This window comes from Ochotona princeps, chromosome 10 (genome assembly GCF_030435755.1).
Source record: "Ochotona princeps isolate mOchPri1 chromosome 10, mOchPri1.hap1, whole genome shotgun sequence".
Classification (NCBI taxonomy): Eukaryota; Metazoa; Chordata; class Mammalia; order Lagomorpha; family Ochotonidae; genus Ochotona; species Ochotona princeps.
Genome location: NC_080841.1, coordinates 22,216,048 through 22,235,686, shown reverse-complemented (window position 1 = coordinate 22,235,686; position 19,639 = coordinate 22,216,048).

Here is a 19,639-nt window from a genome sequence, read left to right as displayed (position 1 = left end):
ACAAGCTTTCCCATTTATGAGCCATGAGACCTATGACAAATATAACTAACACCCATGAACCTCAATTTGTTCATCCACAAAACAAGGTCAATAATAGTATGCCTCTTTCGACAATTAAGCACTGTTTTTAAAATAGTAATTGTAATGTGCCTGGCATGATAGCCTAGTGGCTGAAGTCCTTGCCTTGCATGCCCAGGATCCCATAGGAGTACTAGTTCGACCACACCTGCTCCACTTCCCATCCAGCTCCCTTCTTGTAGCCTGAGAAAGCAGTAGAAAATGGCCCAAAGCCTTGGGGCCCTGCACCCACATGGGAGATTCAAAAGAAGCTCCTGGCTCCTAGCTTCAGATCGGCTCAGCTCCGCCCATTGTAGCCACTTGCGGAATGAACCAGCAGATGGAAGAGCTTTCTCTCTGTCTCTCCTTCTCTCTATAAATCTGACTTTCCAATTTAAAAAAAAATCTTTTAAAAAATAGCACAGTAACGGGTCAAGAAACACTAGCACTTGTATTATTGTTAAAAGGGCTAAGTAGCTTGCCAGTGTTAAGCAAGAAGTCTATCTCAGTTGTCTCAGATGCCTATCCCATGCTCTTACTCAACACACTATATGACCTCCCAATGTGGAATGGCAAGTGCCTAGAAGGTAAAATATTAAAAGCGATCAGAAGTGCTTCTGAAGCCCAAACATTTCACTAATCACCAGCTAACTGGGCGTTCAATAGGTAAGGCAATAACCTGAAGACTTTGTTTCCTACTAAAATATAAACACACTCCCTCATCTTACTTTACTCTCAACTCTGGAGTCATCAGGCAATCACTCAAGTATGAATGAACTTCTGATTCTTTCATAGAATTAGTCTTAAATGGAGAGGTGGTGTAGGTGGCTTGATGGGTACCTGAGGACGGTGAGGTTAAAAGAGACGTGCTGAGACAAGCAAAAGGAAGAAGATTATGGTCAAGAGCTTCAAACATACATTTCAGAGAGTTACATAAGATGATATCTCACAGCATTATGTTTTTTCTCCATCATAGCTCTGTCATCCTCTTTTCACATAATGGAAAAACGGAGGCTATATAATGCTGGTGACCCTCTGAGGTAGCTGAACTAAGTGATAATGGACAGGGCCAGGCCTGGAGCCCAGGTCTCCCCAATCACCCCCCTTGATTCTGCCCATGGCCCTACCTTACGCTTCTCGCATCATTGCACATTTTGGTCCTAGTGTATTGTTCCCTACAACCACACAAATGGAGTCAGGCTGGGCCAAATGCTCCTCACATCCACATTTCTGTCCATTCACTGGAAGTGCCTATGGCAGGCCCAGATTTGTTAAAATAGAGGGAAGAGGAAGAAAGGTCATTGTTCCCAACCATTTGCAAGAATATCTGAGTTAAAAATGGAAGATTTGTCATTTGCATGGTGAACAGAGGCGGGGGAGAGGAAGCATTGTTAGGTGTTGGTAATGTAAAAACATAAGTATGCTGTTATTTATGTAATTAGTTATTGCTTTCATTATGGGTGCAGTCTTAATGGTTATAGTATTTATGTATAATTACCTTAATATTCACTGAAATTTCCAAGTAGCTCTCTAATTAACTGTCTCAAATATATAATTACATTGCATCTTTACGCAAGACTTGCCTAATTAATGTAGTTACACCACTTCTTTTGTGAATGTGCATTATTAAATGCTCTTTGCATCATTCTTCTGACTTCTTGTAATTCACGCTTTACAAAAATTAAGACCCTGAATTAGAAACCTTCACAAGCAGCCCAATCCTACAGCAAAGCAGAGGCTCACAGCTACTCAGAAAAGAAAAAAAAAAACCTAGGCCTTGCTAAGCCTCATTATGAGTTTCTCGTTACATAATCTTCCTACTTGGAGGTGAGAGGAGCCCAGAACTCCAGGGCTCATTAGAACAAGCAGCCTTGCAGGGAGGTGCTTGGGTCTCAGCTTTCTTCATCAAATGCAGGCTGTTGTCCTCAGAGGCAAGCAACCCCCACTGGGAAAGCTCACCATGTACCCTGGGATCCCCACATGCTAGTGAGCTCAGCCATCCTCCAGCTAGCAGGTCTGAGGCAACCTGTCTGAGCCTGGACTTCCTAACCCTCAAAATAGACAGAATGTTAATTCTCCGTGTCCTTAAAACCTTCTGCAAAAATTCAATGAGGTGATGAACATGAAAGACATCCAAAAGTATGTAACGAATGTACTATACATGCAAGGGATTACTTAAGAACTAGTTTACCTTGCACAGTAGTCTCCCAGTGGTGCCAAGAAAACTATTTCAAACTCAATAGCTTAAACAATGAGTTAGCTCATACCACAGTAAATGGACAAATCATGTCAGACGAAGCCAGGTGATCTTTCTGGTCTGAACCAGGCTCAGCTCTTCTCGCTAAGGCTCAATCCCAAGCCTGAGATCACAACCAGCATAGCAAAACCCCTCTCCTCATCCCCTACCACAACAGCCTTAGTGTGTCCACTGATGGGAGCATTTGATGCCACAATCAAAAGCATCAAGGCTTATAACTCAGAATTTATACAAGATCACTCCACCACATACAACAGCCTAGATTTAATGACTGTCAACTAGACACTAGACATCACTAGTGTCTTAGAACTAGTTAATTAAAACACTAGACACAGTATCTTGCTACTCTAATTTACCAGACTAGCATTATCTCTAATACATAGCTCTGAAGAAGAAAATAATTCGTTAATTAGCCAATATTCAAGGATTTCTTGAACACTTGATATGGACTTAGCATTGTAGTCAATCCTACAGGGGACCCAGAAAAAGTCTGAAACATAATTTATTCCAAAACCATGAAGTTTCAGTTGATAAGACAATGAAAGGTGAAGGCAAGACATGGAAACTGATGTTTAGGCTAGCAATACAAAGCAAATGTCCACAAGGAGAGAGCAATGGAGTCATGAGAGAAACTTCCTGCGGCAGGTAGGATTGGAAAGGTAAGAGGAATAAGCTATCGTAGGCCAGGAACTACAGGATGGTGAGAACGACCACGGCGTGTAGGGGGCAGTGAGATCATTAGACAGAGAGGAAAGTGAACTTCATGCTGGAAAGTTACATGGAACCATCTAGACTCAAGATGAGAGTCCATGAGAAGATAAAGTGAAGTCTCAACAGAGTAGGAACAGTACTGATTATTTATTCAAAACTAGGAAAACAATCCTCAAGACCCTAGAAACTCATTTCCCAGATAAACCTTACGGTTCAACCCTCCTCATTCAGGCCGGTTTCAGGCAGTCTCTCACATGAGTTCTGCATACTCTCGTGGAAGCCTTTGTACCACTCACATGCACACACATAAACAAACCCCTTACCCTGTTACATTGTTTACAGAGAAATTGTCACTATCTAATTTGTATTGCATCTTTTTGACTCTTGTCTATTTGTCCTTCTTTCCCTTATAGGATTTTAAGTTTCATGAAGATAATATTTGGTCCGTTCTGCATAAGCTACATTATTATCCTCCATTCTTTGAATATACCTGGAACACAGAAGACCCTCAAGAAATATCTGTTTAATGTGTATGCCATATACCAAGAACCAATCAGCTTGGTCCAGTGTCACCAAGAAAAGCATCAAAATTAATAAACAGAATGTTCATGAGATAATGGAAGAAATGCCATGGTATTTAATAATCACTCCTTAAGTGCATTAATATGGAGACCAAATCAACCACCCTCACAGTCTATTGCCATTACCACTTATTTCCCCGGGAAGCTGACAGAATGAGGGGTATATAGCACTTCATGTAATAAATGCTGTCTAGACACACAGAGTTGGACATCTACATCTCTTAACACAGCCATAAGTAGTACTATAATATCTCTTTCTTTTACATACAGAGAACAAAACTAGGGCCCAAAGACACAAAGGGACATATCCGATAGCTAGCTAATTATAAAAGTGAGACTCATACTACTCTTATGACCTTATACCGGATTTTGACTCATCATTGAGCCCTATCTTGTATTAAACTTTACCCCCTGTTATCTACATGCCAGTGGTTTGGTTTTAGTGAAAAGAAGAACATAAATTAAATTACTGGAAAAATCTATGTGTTCTGTAGTCTTGCAATGCAACTTATTATCCATGTGAAAGCCCTGATTTGTGTTCTTGCTCCTGGCTTTGGTCAGACCCAAGTCTTGGACCTCACAGGCATTTGAAGTGTGAATCAACAGATAGCAGGAATTTCTCTCTCTCTTTCTTCCTTCTCTCTCTCTCTCTCTCTCTCTCTCTCTCCCCCCGCCCTCCCTCCTTCTTAGTTAAATACTAAATGACTGTCAAAGTTGGCTTCTTCCTGTGTACTCCATGGAGGCTCAGTTTCACACAGAATAGTCATTCCTATCTAGAACAGCCGCAGAGATTTTGTTTTGCTTGGTTCTTTTAAGGATTTATGAGGCCGGTATATAACAAAATGGGTAAAGCCACTGCCTGCAATTTTCACATCACATATGGGCACTGATTCAAGTCCTGGCTGCTTCACTTCCAATCCAGCTGCCTGCTAATGCACCTGGGAAAGCTGAAGAAGATGGCCCAAGTACTTGCTAGGAGGATGCTCCCCAGCTCCTGGCCTCAGTCCGGCCCAGCTCTGGAAATTGCAATTATTTGGAAAGTGAATCAAAAGAGGAGAGTAATTTGTCATCCAAATAATTGCATTTTTTAAAAAAGCCAATCCTTCTTGTTGTCAAAATGTCTCTGACTGGCAGCATGCAGCATTACATGGGCAAAGGAACTCAGTGACATTCCCACAACTACATCATGCCTGAAACTCCAAAAATCAAAGCAAGCAAAACAAATGCAAGCCTGAAAAGCTGCCTCTGAGTAGCTCACAAAACAATTCAAATGGTTATCCTATGGATCATCTTGTGCTCATGTGTATTTACTTAATAATAGACAAGGGATACTTCCAAAACACCTGTAACAATCACCACGTAAGTAAGCCATGTACCCTTCTTCCAGGTGATCTGAATTCTCCCTTAATTCACAACATACATCCTACCAAATTCAGCTTTCATTCAAAATATATAGATGGTAGATAGATAGATACAAATATCCTATAGTGGAAAAATACCAGGAACTATGTTCAAACATATAACAATAGATGTGCCAGACCCAACTGCTAATTCTTACTTGTTGTGGACACCTAATGGGCTATCTATACCAATTCACAAGAGAAATGTTGGAACAGCTATTTCTCTTGAAATATGTAACTGTCAGCCTAAGCACCTCCTGTAGTTGGCAAAGGAAAGAAATAGATTTGAGAAGCAGTTTGGAAGGCTGACTCAGTGAGACTGTCCTGTGACTGGACATGGGGCAAAGAACACGAAACGACCCAGATGAAACTGTTGTACTCTGACTTTTACCTCCAGCTCTCCCAAATGTGTCACTTGGTCCCTTAGATTCCTCAACATTCTTTTCAACCAAGTGATATTTCCTCTATGAAATGGTGGGAAATCCATTAGGGGCTTGTACCTTTTTTGTCAACTGTGATGCATCAATAGTTCCTATGATGGATAAGAAAAAGTGGTATAAAAACAACATGTTATCCTGCCAGCACCAGCTGGGGTTGGCCTTCTGGATACAAGTAGGGCCTGTAGTCAGGGCAGAGAAGACACCCTCTCCATGTGGGGAAGAGCCACCACCATAGGCACCAGCAGAGAAGCCAGCTAAATGGTGTTGAAGAAACAGTTTATCTACCTGCAGGATCTGGCCCAGACAGGATTAGCTAATGAGACTCTTCATATAGGCTTTATTCAGGCCAAATTCCCGGGCACTGCTGGCCGTCCTGGTGCCAGGGATCTATTAGAGTCCCCATCGGAGCAACATATGTCTTCTCCAGCATTTGTTTTCATATACTCACAGGCATGGCCTCTGCTGCCATTTGATTGGATCTCTATATGGATGATGTTTTCAAAATGACAGTTAGTGGAGAAACCATGTATTTGGAAGGACTGTGAACTCTCACATCTAAAAACAGATCTCCAGGAAGGGTCCAGGGCTTTATACATTTAACTCAACTACATGTAGGGAAAGGCAAAAATACTTAACTATTGCCATGTGCCTTAGAGGGGCTGCATGACATGAAGGAATTTTGAGTATTGCAATTGAATTCACCCAATTTCATTTGTTTGACTCAGTCTCTAAAATGCTGGGATAGCCCATTTTCCATTCTGGGGTGCATGCATGGGGTTTTTTTTCCAATATAGGATTTTTCCACTGTCTTTTTTGTTTTTTACGATCGTGTGATGCCTAGATAGTTACCAAAATAACCAGTGGCTACAACATCTGGGAGCCCAGACAGACACAGGAAAATTACAGCAGAAGGGGAAGAACCATGAAAACAGGAAACATGGATGGGGAGGGTAAAAAGATGTCAAAACAAAGGCAGCCTGGGCAGGCAGCAAGGGAAGGGGCCGTCAGAGAGGCCACGAGTTCAGCAACCACATGAGCACCTAGGGAGTCTTCAGAAGGCTGTGGGTGACACTGTCCCATGCCCACACAAAAGGACCACAGCCTTTTCACCTCTGCTATGCACAGAAAGTTGTAGTTTTTTTGTAAGCAAAATCATAGCAGCACTATCTACTTCCCTAACTTCACCTGTCTGAATCTACCAGACACAGGACAACAAATAGCACCATGAGGACACAGGTTAAAAGGCCTTGTTCCACCCATGCCCAGCTTCATCGGAGGCCTCTGTGTGCCTTCTTTCATATCCCTATCCCCTTTCTTCCTGTCCAGATGTACGGCCAGGGCCACTCTATATAGATTTCATTAATAATTAACCAGTCTGAATGGACCCCCACCACATCGCTCTGATTTCCTAGTCCAGTTTTCTGTTCCACATGGAGAAAAGTACCCATCCACAGCCAATAGGGCCAGCGTGGGGAGGCCTCACCTGCACAGAGTGCATGCCCAGTGTTGTTAATCCATTCACAGACACACAGAACTTTAAGAGTTGGATGGGGACTTAGACTTCATCTTGTTCAGCCTTCTTCTTATACATGAACCTGCTACATATCATTTAGTCATTAGAAAGATCATGCCTCCATTATCAAGACATTTGCTGCTGAAAGGAACTTTTGTTCATCTCCTTCCATGAACAACACAATAACAATTACCAGCAACAGCTGCATTCCTCTGTCTTCCTTGTTCCTTGCATCAGGATAGAATGCCACCTTCTTATTCTCTTTTTCCAGCAGCTTCCCTGGGTGGTGAATTGTTCAGCAAAATTCTGATCTCTGGCTGAAGTAATCACCTACTCTGCAAGAAGCCACTGATGTGCCATGAAAAATCCACCAACATCAAAATGAAAGCATTTGAACCTAAGACAGACATTGAAACCATGGAACCTTCACTATTCATCTTTTCAAGAAAAGCAGGAATAGCGTAGAGCAAAATACATGGTGGTCCATTCCCACAAGCTGGTGGAAATGTCCTTCTCAACCCTCCAAGCTGGTTATCATCCTGTACAAGTGCAATGGAAAGAGGCTTGGGACAGTTCCCTGTTGCTCCAATATGGTACCAACTTATTGTTGATACTATCAGCATCCCTACCCCTCAACCCACGAGTGGGTTCATCACTTGTCATTAGGCACCTGGACCTGAAAGACTGACAAGCTCAGTGGCTCATGACTCTACCTTGGTTGCTCCACAGGGACAGTTCCCCTCTACAAACTGCAGCTGTCTCTCATACACTTAAGTTTAATGCTTAGAGGTCCATGTTTTCTCCTGGACTCCAACAGAACAGCGACTTGCTTACCTGGTTTACTCCACTTTCAGTTCCAAACGTATATTTATTGCAAAGAAACATTGAGCTGAGACATAAAAAAAAAACTCAGTTGGCTATTGGCAATTCCAAGTAGAGAGCCAGTGAGCTAACTTGGGGAGGGTGATGTGAAATGAAGTATTTTGAGACTAAAACATTCCCAATCCATGGCAGCCAAGAGCCATGAAGGGGGAGGCGGGGACAGGTCTCTCCTGTATCCCATGGGAATCTCTTTCTGTGGGCTGTTTCAAGTCAAAGTAATAGCTAAGGAGCCATTCTGGACACAATACTTCGGGGCTCCATGGGAGGCCTTCAGCCAGACTGGCAGAGCAGTCTGCGGCGGGAGCTTTTCCGCACAAAGCGACCTCCCTCTTGAACCCTTCTCACTTCAGGTTTCTTTGAGAGGGTGCCAAGGTTCCACTTGCTGGCTCAGAGAGCAGCTCCTTCCTATGTGAAAGATGAGGCAGGAGGAGCTTTTGTCGCCTGTGTGACTGGGAGGGGCTGAGGGGGTCCAACGGTGAGACCCCCCCCAACAGAGGAAGGACCTCGGACAGCTGTCTGCCAAGGCACAGAAAAATGTCTTTCTTAGTTTAGGAGAAAGAAAACAAACAAACAAACAAAAAGATCTAAGGAAGCCGGAAAGAAAGGTAACCATGGAGCTTGCTCCAAGGAGCCCAAGACAGCTATCTCTGCCAGCTGGGGAGTGGGCAAGTTCAGCTTTGTTCTGATGAAGGGATACGAGGCTTATTTGGACCAGAAAAAGAAATCAACTAAATAATCAGATGCCCCTGGCCTGGCTACACAAGGCTCTATCTGGTGGCATCTATTCTGCCTGCCGGCTTCCAGTGGTGATAAGAGCCTTCCCCAAGACTACTGCCATGCTCCATGAGTTGGTTCTTGGCACGGAGCTAGGGCCCTCATGATAACGGATTAGATGGTCTGGGGCCTGCTTTGGTTGTCTCCGCCAGATCTGCATGGAATTAAAATGCCCAAAGGCGGGCTGCTCACCAAGCCCCTATTACACTCCCTACTCGCAACAGATCTGTGACAACAATGCCTCTCCAACACTTCTAGGGAGAAAGAAGTCATTCCAAAAATAAAATGGAGAGAAATAAGAAGCAGCATCCCAGGACAAAATGAACTTCCAACCTATCTCTATCATGAAAAGTTGGGAAAAAGAAGTTTTGGAAAAGTTTGTGCCTAGTGGTGCAAGTGTAGGAAACAACACTTCCCAGAGCACCTGCCCTGGTTGAGAAGCTAAGAGCTGGGACAGGAAATTTGCAACAGCAAATTCTGATCTACACAATAAGTCTCTTTAAAAGGCTTTTTCTCTAGGCTCCTGTTACTTCATGGAGGTCCTAAAAAAAGTGGTTAACCCACATCCTTTCACTTAATAGGAACCAAACTGGCACTTTACTCCATTGCTCCACCTCATGGGATCCGGCCACAGCATCTCTGATGTTTGCACAGGGCAGTGAAGAACAAATGAGAGTGCATCCACCCAGAAGATATCCAACTAACCCTCACTATCCAGCATGTCTCTCCTTTCTGCTCTCACTAATCCCTCCTCCTCCCTCTTTCCAGGTTTTCCCACGTGCTGTAACCTCCCCACGGTCCCACCCACACTCAAAGGACTACACAACACTGAGAAGACAGCTGACTGTCAACGCCTGTCAGGATAAGTAACATCTTTGCTTTCTCAGTTACTACCTCGCCTACTCACCCAATGAGTGCTGATCTTCACAAGGGCATAGGACCAAATATCTTTGCACCTTAGGATAGCAGCTGCCTACATTTTTGCTTCCAGCAAATTTTATTATTGCTTCACGGCACAGCAAAATACAATAATCTTGAGTAACTTTGTGAAGTACATGATTAATGTGATTTGACTGTTAGGCATTCCTTTTCAGTACTACTCAGGTGTAAACAAAGTTGCTGCATGCCTACTGAAGGCAGAATCAGGTCTAGACGCAGACAACACAGGGATAAAACTGACAGATATGACTTCTGCCATACCTTCATGAAACTTACCTTCTCAGAGAGATGGTAGCTAACATACACTTAAGCAAAACACCAAACAGACACATGAGAATGAAATCAGATGTCAGTAAAAGCTAAAAGAAATAAAAGCAAGGTAAAAACCGATGGAGCAGGACAGTGACTAACCGGACTTGGAGGTAGGGGGCTGGCCCCTTTTAGGCCATAGCTTTGATCCTGAACCCCAACTGATGAGATCCTCAAAGCTTGGAAGGCTCTGAAGAAGGCATAATTGGTCAGAAATAACAGCAAGACCCAACGATGGAATGAAAGGGAAGTTTTTAAAAAAGTGGATCAATCAGTTGAGCAAATTTTTTCCTGTTTTAAGGTTTTATTTATTTGTTTGAAAGGCAATTACAGACAGAGGGAAAAATAGAGGGTGAGATCTTCCATCTGCTGGTTCATTCTCCAAATGATCACAATAGCCAATGCTGGGCCAGGCCAAAGCCAGGACCAGAACTCCATCCAGCTTCTCCATGCGCATGCAAGGACTCTGAGACTCAGACCATACTCTGATGCTTTCCCAGGAGCATTAACAGGAAGCCAGATTGGAAGTGGGGCAATTGGGACTCAAGCAGGTGTTTATATAAGATGCCAGCATTGCCAGCAGTAGTGCAATCCACTGTCCCATGGCACTGGCCCCAAAGCCAATTACTTTATAACAGTACCAGAAAAGTTCCTCCTCTCTTGGACTGCTTTTATATCTTCAGACAGAAATTAATCATAACTTCCTTTCCAACTTCTTCCCTGCCAGGGCCTCTTATCATATAACAGTCCCTGTTCCCACCCAGCTCTCCCCACACGTGAGCACACAACTACCAGCAATGTAGGGACATCAGAGAGAAAAAGAAACTCCTTCTTTGAGACATTAAGACCACCCACATGTCCGGTGCATGACCGAACGACTGAGAAGAATGCACTTTCCAGAGACCCATCGCTGCAGGATAGAGCATGGCGTCACCGCAAAGAGAAGGAAGCGTTTGTGGGGCTATTCTGCATGGTTTTTCTTTTTCTTCTTTAAGTCTATGTTTGAACAGCACTGGGTAATATATGTGTGTGTGTGTGTGTGTGTGTATATATATATATATATACATGCATACATAATTAAGAGTCTATAGCTAGAAAGATACCCCACGCCAGTATTTGAAAAATAGAAGAACTTCTTTCTTTTATTATTTTCCCTCATTTGAGCAACAATTCCCACCTTTTCCATCCAGCCTAACTTGCATCCCTGCACTGCAGGCCTATACACTCTTTCCTGTATTTCATGTGGAAGAGCATTCAAGAACTGCACAACAAGGGTTTAATTCAACTTGATCAACTTATCTAAAGGAAAAAAAATCACCAAAAAAGAAGACAGAGAAAGAATAAAAAGGAAGAACAAAAGTTGGGAGAGGACAGACTAAATGAATATGATCTGAATGCATATTTGTGTTACAACTAATACAACCAGCATCAGAGAGGGACCAAGATCAAATAAATGGTAAAACCTGACAAAGAGAAGAATAGATGGTATGTGGAGCCATCTGCTTTGGAGGACACCCAAATCTGTCTGAATCTGTGAGGCCAAACTACCAGCTATTCTAAGACGCCCCATTCCAAGAGTGGCCTAATGCGTATCTACACAATCAGTTTCTCTCACCATCACTTTGGCTGCAACTTTTTTGTGCAATTAAGTAATTTATTCCTTTCTTCAGCCTCCTGATTCTAATGAATCCCAGCCACAAACAAGCCTCAGTTGCTCCTATTCAAGGAGTCTGATTGCATCTGGCAGTGATTGCTGAAAATCCTGAAGAGGAAACAGGGAAGGGAAGCATATTGTTTGGGGGGGTAATAGGTGAAGACCTGCCTCTCTTGACCTATAATACATTAGTGTCAGTGAACATTTGGCAGCCTTCAGATGATTAGCAATGAAGATGAATCAAGCAAAAAAGAGGTAGAAATCTGCCTCATCTGAATCACCAGAACTGCATACATTTGCATGCTGATTAGCTGTTCTTTTGTCTGTGTTCCTAATTATTATGACACATTATGTCTTCATCATGCAAGATTCTGATCTGTCTTGTTCAAAATGCATGTAGAAAAAGTGCTGTTTATTGATTCAACATGTAACTTTTATTTTTATGTTTGCTTTAATTAAATACATATTTGATTGCCTTTGCCTGCTGTCCTCCCCCCTCTTTTTTTTTTTTTTACTCTTATTTATTTCCTCTTGTTGACAAACACACAGGTAACCTCCCTTTATCATACTCAGTTCATTCCGGCTCTCAGGGTCTCTTTCCTCTCTGCCTCCCTCTCCCTCTTTCTCAGGTGCTCACTTGCTTTTTCTTGAAGAGGCAAGACAAAAAGATGAAGGGAAAACAAAACAGCATCCGTGGAAACACCGCAGAGTAGAGAGCGGAAAGGGACAGTGACGCACAGGCGGTGCCCAGAGGAGCGTGGGGAAGCAGCTCCAGCCAGGAGGAAAGCAAATGTCTGCCACTCCTGAGGAGAGCTTTCCAGGGGAGCACCGGCAGCAGAAGGGGGTTAAAAATAGCGCGATCCTGTGAACGGGAGAGCCTCTGTCATTCCCAGTTGTCTTCACACGTTATTGGTTCTGCCGCTGTGGGTACAGGGCACGCACACGCCTGTGTCCTAGGTCAAGCCTACGGTCCTCACTCGCATATGGAAGCCAAGTAAGGCAGCTAAGTTGCTTTTTCATTATGATCTCCTTAGAGCCAGAAGATTTCTCTCTCAGAAGCAGAAGTTTTGAGGGAATTACCATCTGTGTTTCCCCACAGACCCTCTCTCAGGCCTGCCAGGAGACCCTCACATCTGCATGGAAGGGCCTCCTACAAAGGGGAAAAACATAGGGCGCCCACCCTACTCACTGCCTGCTGGGTCTGATCTCATTCAACTTCCAAGGGTTCTTGGTGAGGGAGATGAAAGAGGGAATAGGTGTGAGCAGAAAGGAAAGACTTTTTTCCCTATTGGCCACAGCCAAGCCAGGCTTCAGGTTTCCTTACCACCCTCCACCCAGGGGTATGCTAAACAGCTGCAGTTAGCACAAAGCTATTTGGCGAATCCAATCAAGACACTTAGAAAGGGAGAGAGCATCGCAGAGGAAGAGGCGGATGCAGGAGTAATTGAGTGTGCTGAGGGTCCATACATCCTCAGAAAGAAAGCAAGAGGCCCAACCAAATGCAAATGGCTCCTGACTGAAGAGGCATAATGCCCACCGCTCTTTCCTGCTAATGGGCAATGATTGGCTGGAAATGTAATCAACAGCTCTGCCCCCAACATCCATCCCTACCGTGAAGGATGATGGAAATCCATATTCATGAGAAAACAGGCCAACGATGTTTACTGGGTGAAGAAAGGGGACAGGGCTGGCTTGGGTGAGCCCAAGGTCCTTGGAAAGCAAGAAAAATGGGGTTATGAGACCTTGTTTCCTGCCCCCTGTCCCAGCCCTCTGCTTACATACCTGCCCAGATGTGGGCAAGAGTCTGCTAAGCCTGGGGCTAAAGAGAACTCTCCATGGAAGAATCCATAACTCACCTAGGCAGAGTGTCTCCCCAAGTCACCATATCACAGCAGCCTTGGGGACAGCTCCCATCCCAGGATCAGCATGCCCAGGTGTGGTGAGACAAACTGGAACAGATATGGAGCAAAACGAAACAAAAGACCCAGGAATACCAACTTAGAACCCCTCTTTCACACACTAGATTGTCTAAGCTTTTTAAAAACACTGACATTACCCTTGGGTGAGTCGTGTTTGCTGGGTTGCCATAATGAAATGCTAAAGACTGGATGGCTTAAACATTTATTTGCTTACAGGCTGGAAGCTAGAAGTCCAAGATCAAGGACTCCCCTTCATTCTGAGATCATGTCCTCTTTATATCTTGGATGTGCAAGTGCTCTACCTATAATGAAATGATGGCACTAAGAGATGGCAAGAATTTTTCTAATGTCCGTTCTTAGCAAAATTGAAAGCCACTAATCCTCTGACCGGCCCTAATTAAAACACAGAAATCCATGACCTGTTACTTCTCCTAAGAAGCCTCTCCACATTCCTCTCCCCTTCAGTGCTGATGCATAAATCTTACATTTGATTTTTCACTCACTTACATTTAGCTCTGTAATGGTCCTCGGATACTTTCCAAATAGATTACAAGCTCCCAGCATAAGGCCCATGACACCTGCATCTTCTGTTTCTACTTTTAACTAGCAAGAGCAGTGCACTCAACAGATGCCCCGTTCATTCTGACTGAATCAGTAAACAGATAAACAAAGTTGGGTAAAACTACACAGGGGATTTTAAAGGCAGTGAAAATATTCTGGGTGATACTACAACGATGGGTACATTTCCCAAGCTCATAGAATACAAAGTCAAGAATGAGCCCAGTGTAAACCATGGACTTTGGGTGTGATGCAGCAGTACAGGTTTATCAGCTACAACAGATGAACCATTCAGCTGGTGGATGTTAATAACAGAAGAGGTTATGTTTGGGCAGGGGTAAGAGTATATGAAAAATCTCTGCCTTTCTCTCAAGTTTGCTTTGAATCTGAGCGTGCTCTTTAAAATGGTCATTTTAAAAGCCTGCTCAGCAAGCTTTTTAATGGGCCCAGGAAAAACTAGAAAGTTCTAGAATAATACGGATTTTTATAGCTTTTGAGCCCACTTCCCATTCCAACTGTAGTTCCCTAATTTGTACACCAACTTGCAATGAGAAGCAGACCTTCCAGGAGTTGAAGGAGTAATGGAAAGAGGACTGCCTATAGCCCAGGACCGAGAAAGCCAACAAGCTGAATTGGTTCAAATTATGAGACAGCTGGAAACATCACCAGGATTTAACTGCTTCCTACCGCCTTGGTTCACAACAACCTCATTTTCAGTGGTCTCATTTTTCAATGGTCTTTTAAAGGTGTACACAACTTCAACCCCAAAAGTTGTGAATATGCTACCCTATGTGTCAAAAGGGACCTTGCAGATATTTTTCCTCCAGGGAGGAAAATGACCCTGGATTATATGGGGGTGGGAGGGCCAATGTAATCACGAGATCCTTATATGGAAAAGAAGAAGTCAAAGAAAGCAATGTGAGGATGGAGACAGAGGGGTCAAAGAAAGAGCAGTTTGAAAATGATATGCTTCTGGCTTTGAGTGGACTTTAGAAGTTAGAAGAATCAAGGAAATGAGTTCTCCTAAACCTCCAGAAGGAGCACAGTTCAGCTCCAGACCTGTGAAATTATGGATCTGTGCTGTTTCAAGCCACTAAATTAGTGGGAATTTGTTGCAACAGCAGTAAGTAACTAACACACCCTCTTTTCTTGCTGATCTCCCTACTTCTGTCTTCATCTTCCTCCAACTATTTTTGAAACAATGACCAGGGTGATCCTTTGAAAACCCAAATCAGGGCCTGGCATGGTGGCCTAGCAGTTAAAGTCCTCACCTTACACGTGCCAGGATCCCATATGGGCGCCGGTTCTAATCCCCACAGCCCCGCTGCCCATCCAGCTCCCTGCTTGTGGCCTGGGAAAGCAGTCAAGGACGGCCCAAAGCCTTGGGAGAGCTGGAAGAGGCTCTGGGCTCCTGGCTTCAAATCAGCTCAGCCCCAGCCATTGCAGCCTCTTGGGGAGTGAGCCAGTGGACAGAAGCTCTTCCTCTCTGTCTCTCCTCCTCTCTGTGTATATCTGACTTTGCAATAAAAATAAATATACATTAAATAAATAAAACCCGAATCAGATCATGCCCCTCTTATGCCAAAATATTTCTATAGCACCCTGTCTCAGAGTGAACTACCAAGTTCTGAAAATCACCCACAAAATTCTGTATGAGCTGCTGACTTCTGAGGTTTCCACTCTGGCCTTAATGTACTCCTTGTGCCTCTGGATGTCCTGGCAGCGTTCAATGTCTAGACGGCCCTGCCCCTAAACATCTAAGACCCAGCTTCCTTGCCTCCTTCATGTTCTTGCTTAGAGGCTTCTTCTCAATGGGGCTTTCCTGGAGTGTCCTATTCATCATGAAGCCCCTCTTCTACGTCCCCCTCCTCATCTCACGTCTCCCTTACACTCAAGCTCTCTGGCATACTATACGTTTCTATCTGCTTCTTTCTTTCGTGCTTCCAACACAATGTATACTTCATTGGGTCCAATATTGTTATCTATTTATCTGGACCACCAAAACAGTGTCTGGCACTAAGCAGAGGCTCAATAATTATCTGCTAAATAGATGATCACTCTCTGCCAGCCTCTCCCTATGGAAACACCGTCAGTGCTGCTTCTACATCACATGAGATCACAGTAACCAATGCTGATAACAACAAGTAATAGTCAGTAGTGCCAGGCACAGCACAAACACATTGCATGTGTTAAGTCAGCTAATCAGGTCACAGTAGCTTTTCCCATAGGGTTCTCCAAGTAATCCCTGAAAGAGCGAGAAAACTCAAAACATAGGGTAGCTTTGCTGAGTTCTGATTAAGGTCCCAGCTAGATCAGGACAAAGAAGAGAACCTGTTGACTAGCAAGTGTGATGTCATCACAACAGTTTTGATATATGCAGTTGGAGCTTTTCACCCTCTAAAAGACTCTGAAAAACATCATACCCATCATACGCATCCAGCACAAACTGCCAATTAGGGGTGGGCATTTGGCGCAACTGTCAAGATGCTACTTGGGATAGCCACATCCCATTTCAGACTCCCTGGCTTCAAATGCCTGATTCCAGCTTGTTTCAAAAGTACACCCTGAGAGGCAGCAATGATTCAAGTATTGAGGCCTTACTATCCATGCAGGAGACCCAGATTGGAGTCTTGTATCCCAGCTTTGGCCTGGCCGATGCCTGGCTGTTCGGGGCAATTGTGGAGTGAATCAGCAGATAGAAAACAGCTCTTTCTTCTTCTCCCTCTTACTCTTCCTGTAAAAGGGATAAAAATCAAAATTTGAACAGAAAGAATCTGCCAGTTATTTTAAAAAGAGAGAGAAATCTAATGTTGGAAGGATAAAGCTCAACAATGTGGAAAACATCACAAAAATATGCAACACCTGCTCAACAACCCATCCTGGAAAAGCTCCCATGTCCTACCCACCTTCTCACGCTAGATACAAATGACATGGATTAGGGAGCAAAGCAAAGGAGATAAGATGGACCACAAGTGAAAGGTTTCACCCTTTGCACCCCAAAGATACACAGACAGTAGTCGTCCAGCAGGTCAGATGGATTGGCTCTCTATAAGTCTGCCCTTTTTCACTCCTTCCCATGGGGCTCATGGAGTAACACAGGCTGACTGATTCCTCAGGGGAAAGGAGGGAATCCCTCTTGAGCCCACATAACCAGTGGGGGTATTTCCTTTGTTTGCAATTGTAACCCCAATGGTTACTCCAGTCATTAAACAAACAAGTGAAAAGACTCAGTGAGGTGTAAAAATAGATTTGCGCAGGGCAGACAACTGTACATTCCATTTATTTACCTCTTCTAACAAACCGATACCTGGGGTGACATTTATTAATAAACGGCATTACCAGGTGCCTGATATGTGGCTCACAGAAATTAATTACCAAGCCCATGGTAAAACCATAACAAGCCCGCAGTGCTGTAACATTTGTGCTAATTGAAAATGAGATAAGTGCTGTGGGTGCAATTTGCATTCAATGCACTGTATTAATTATCTTTAGTTCTCTTCATGATAAATACACCTGACTGAATCACTCTCCTAATTTACCGGGTAATCGAGTGGTAAGTGGATTCCCTTAGGTAACCAAGGGAAGGCACGGGAGTTGTGGGTAAGATGGAGACTCTCTGCTTTCCCAAGTTCTTCAGGATAGTTCAGGGACTCCTCAGAACTCAGTGATGTGCACCCGTCACATTCACGGAAGTCCCAGTTTCAGGCCTTCATCACTTCCCTGCTCTGTTACTACAGACTCAGAGAACATCCACAGACATCAAGTTGTGGAGTTCCATTCAATCCACTTAATAACACTGAGTGTTGTCCCTGCAAGGAAGGGCTTTTGCTCGTCATGTCCCCTGCATGAATTTTCAAGAATTGAAACTGGCACAACAGTAATAATCAGGAAAGTCCAGCTTTCAAGAGCTTAGGCAGTAGTAGCAGATGAACGCTTGGGGGTGATGAGTTGGAGATGAAAATCAAATTCCGATTCCACTCTGTGGCTTGTGAGAGTCACCTAACAAGGAAGGCCTGCCTGGCAAGCTGAAAGAGGAGTGTGAGAACTGGGACATCTGCAGCTTTGTCATCTCTCCAGTTCCTCCTGAGGTTTTCCTCTTTTGCCTTCACATGTTGAGAATCACATAATTAGGGAAAGGTGACAGTAATAATAATAGCAATAGTGGTTACTGTAAATAGAGTTTATCACACATCAGACACCAAGCTTAGGGATCCACATTATGTAACTGAAGTCTCTTTTTGGGTTCTTGGCCCTGCTTACCGTGTCTGAAGATCCTTCTGCAGACAGGGGCTAGTGTCGGGCATAATGGGTGAAGTCAGCCTGCAATGCTAGCATCCCATATGGGTGCCAGTTTGAGTCTTGGCTGCTCTACTTCCAATACAGCTCCCTGATGATGCCCTGAGAAAAAGCATCAGAAGATTCATCAAGTACTTGGACCCCTGTCTGCCACAATAGAAGCCTGGATGAAGCTCCTGACTCCCGACTTCACTCTGCCTTACCCTTGAGGTGTGACCATCTGGGGAGTGAGCCGGTGAATAGAAGATCTCTCACTTTCTTTCTCTCTCTCTGTAACTGCGTTTCAGATAACAAATTTAAAAGAGAAAGAAAAAATCCTCGGGGACTTTCACAGTAGCCTAGCGACAAAAGGCCTTGCCTTGTAAGTACCAGGATCCCATATGGGTGCCAGTTCTTGTCCTGGCAGCTCTGCTTCCCATCCAGCTCCCTGCCTGTGGCCTGTGAAAGCAGTGGAGAATGGCCCAAAGCCTGGGGACCCTTCACACTTGTGGGAGACCCAGAAGAAGCTCCTGTCTCCTGGCTTCAGATCGGCTCGACTCTAGCCATTGTAGCCAGTTGAGAAATGACTTAGTGGACATGAACTGACTAAGGATCCTACAGTCCATACCTAGAGACCCAGCACACTGTAAGCAGGAGCCATTCAATTCAGAACATGTCTGCTATGCAAACCTATCTATTTGGATAAGGGAGACCCCAGGCTGATTCTAAACTCTCTGGCATTCCAGGATACGAGGACAGTGCAGCTGTCAACTATCAGGAGACAACAAAAACAGGGGTTTGTGTAAGGGAGCAACCTGCTTTCTGGTGTGCATGTCAGAGAGAGATTCCTTCACAGGACAGAAGATACGGTGTCAAGTTCAACCACACGTATGCATTAAGGAAATAGCTGCTGGCCCATGGGTTCCTCCATGTGAAACAGGAACAAGGATGCATTCTCCAGACTGTTGCAGCCCCCATAAGGGAGTCACAGAGCTGGGCACAAGAAACCTGGGCTGACCTTCACAGCACAAGGCAGGTACTCTGGGCAGCAAGCTGGGGTGGCCTTTCTGAGGAGTGCAAGCAAATGCGTCCTCCGGAAACCTCTCACAAAATGTGTTACAAATAAAAAAATCATCCCTCTGGAGATGCTGGGGAGGTGATTCTGGTTTCCAGCCCCGACTCCCCGAGCCAAGGTCAGCGTAGACAACACAACTCTATTCCCAGGTTATGCGTTAGTATGACAGGTGATGGTGTCTCTCAATATTCCCTAAATGGATGGAAAATGCATGTGGGGCAGCAGATGCCAGTGATGACACTGACTGGACAATGAATTACATTATTTACACACATTCCCCCATAGTACAGGGTGG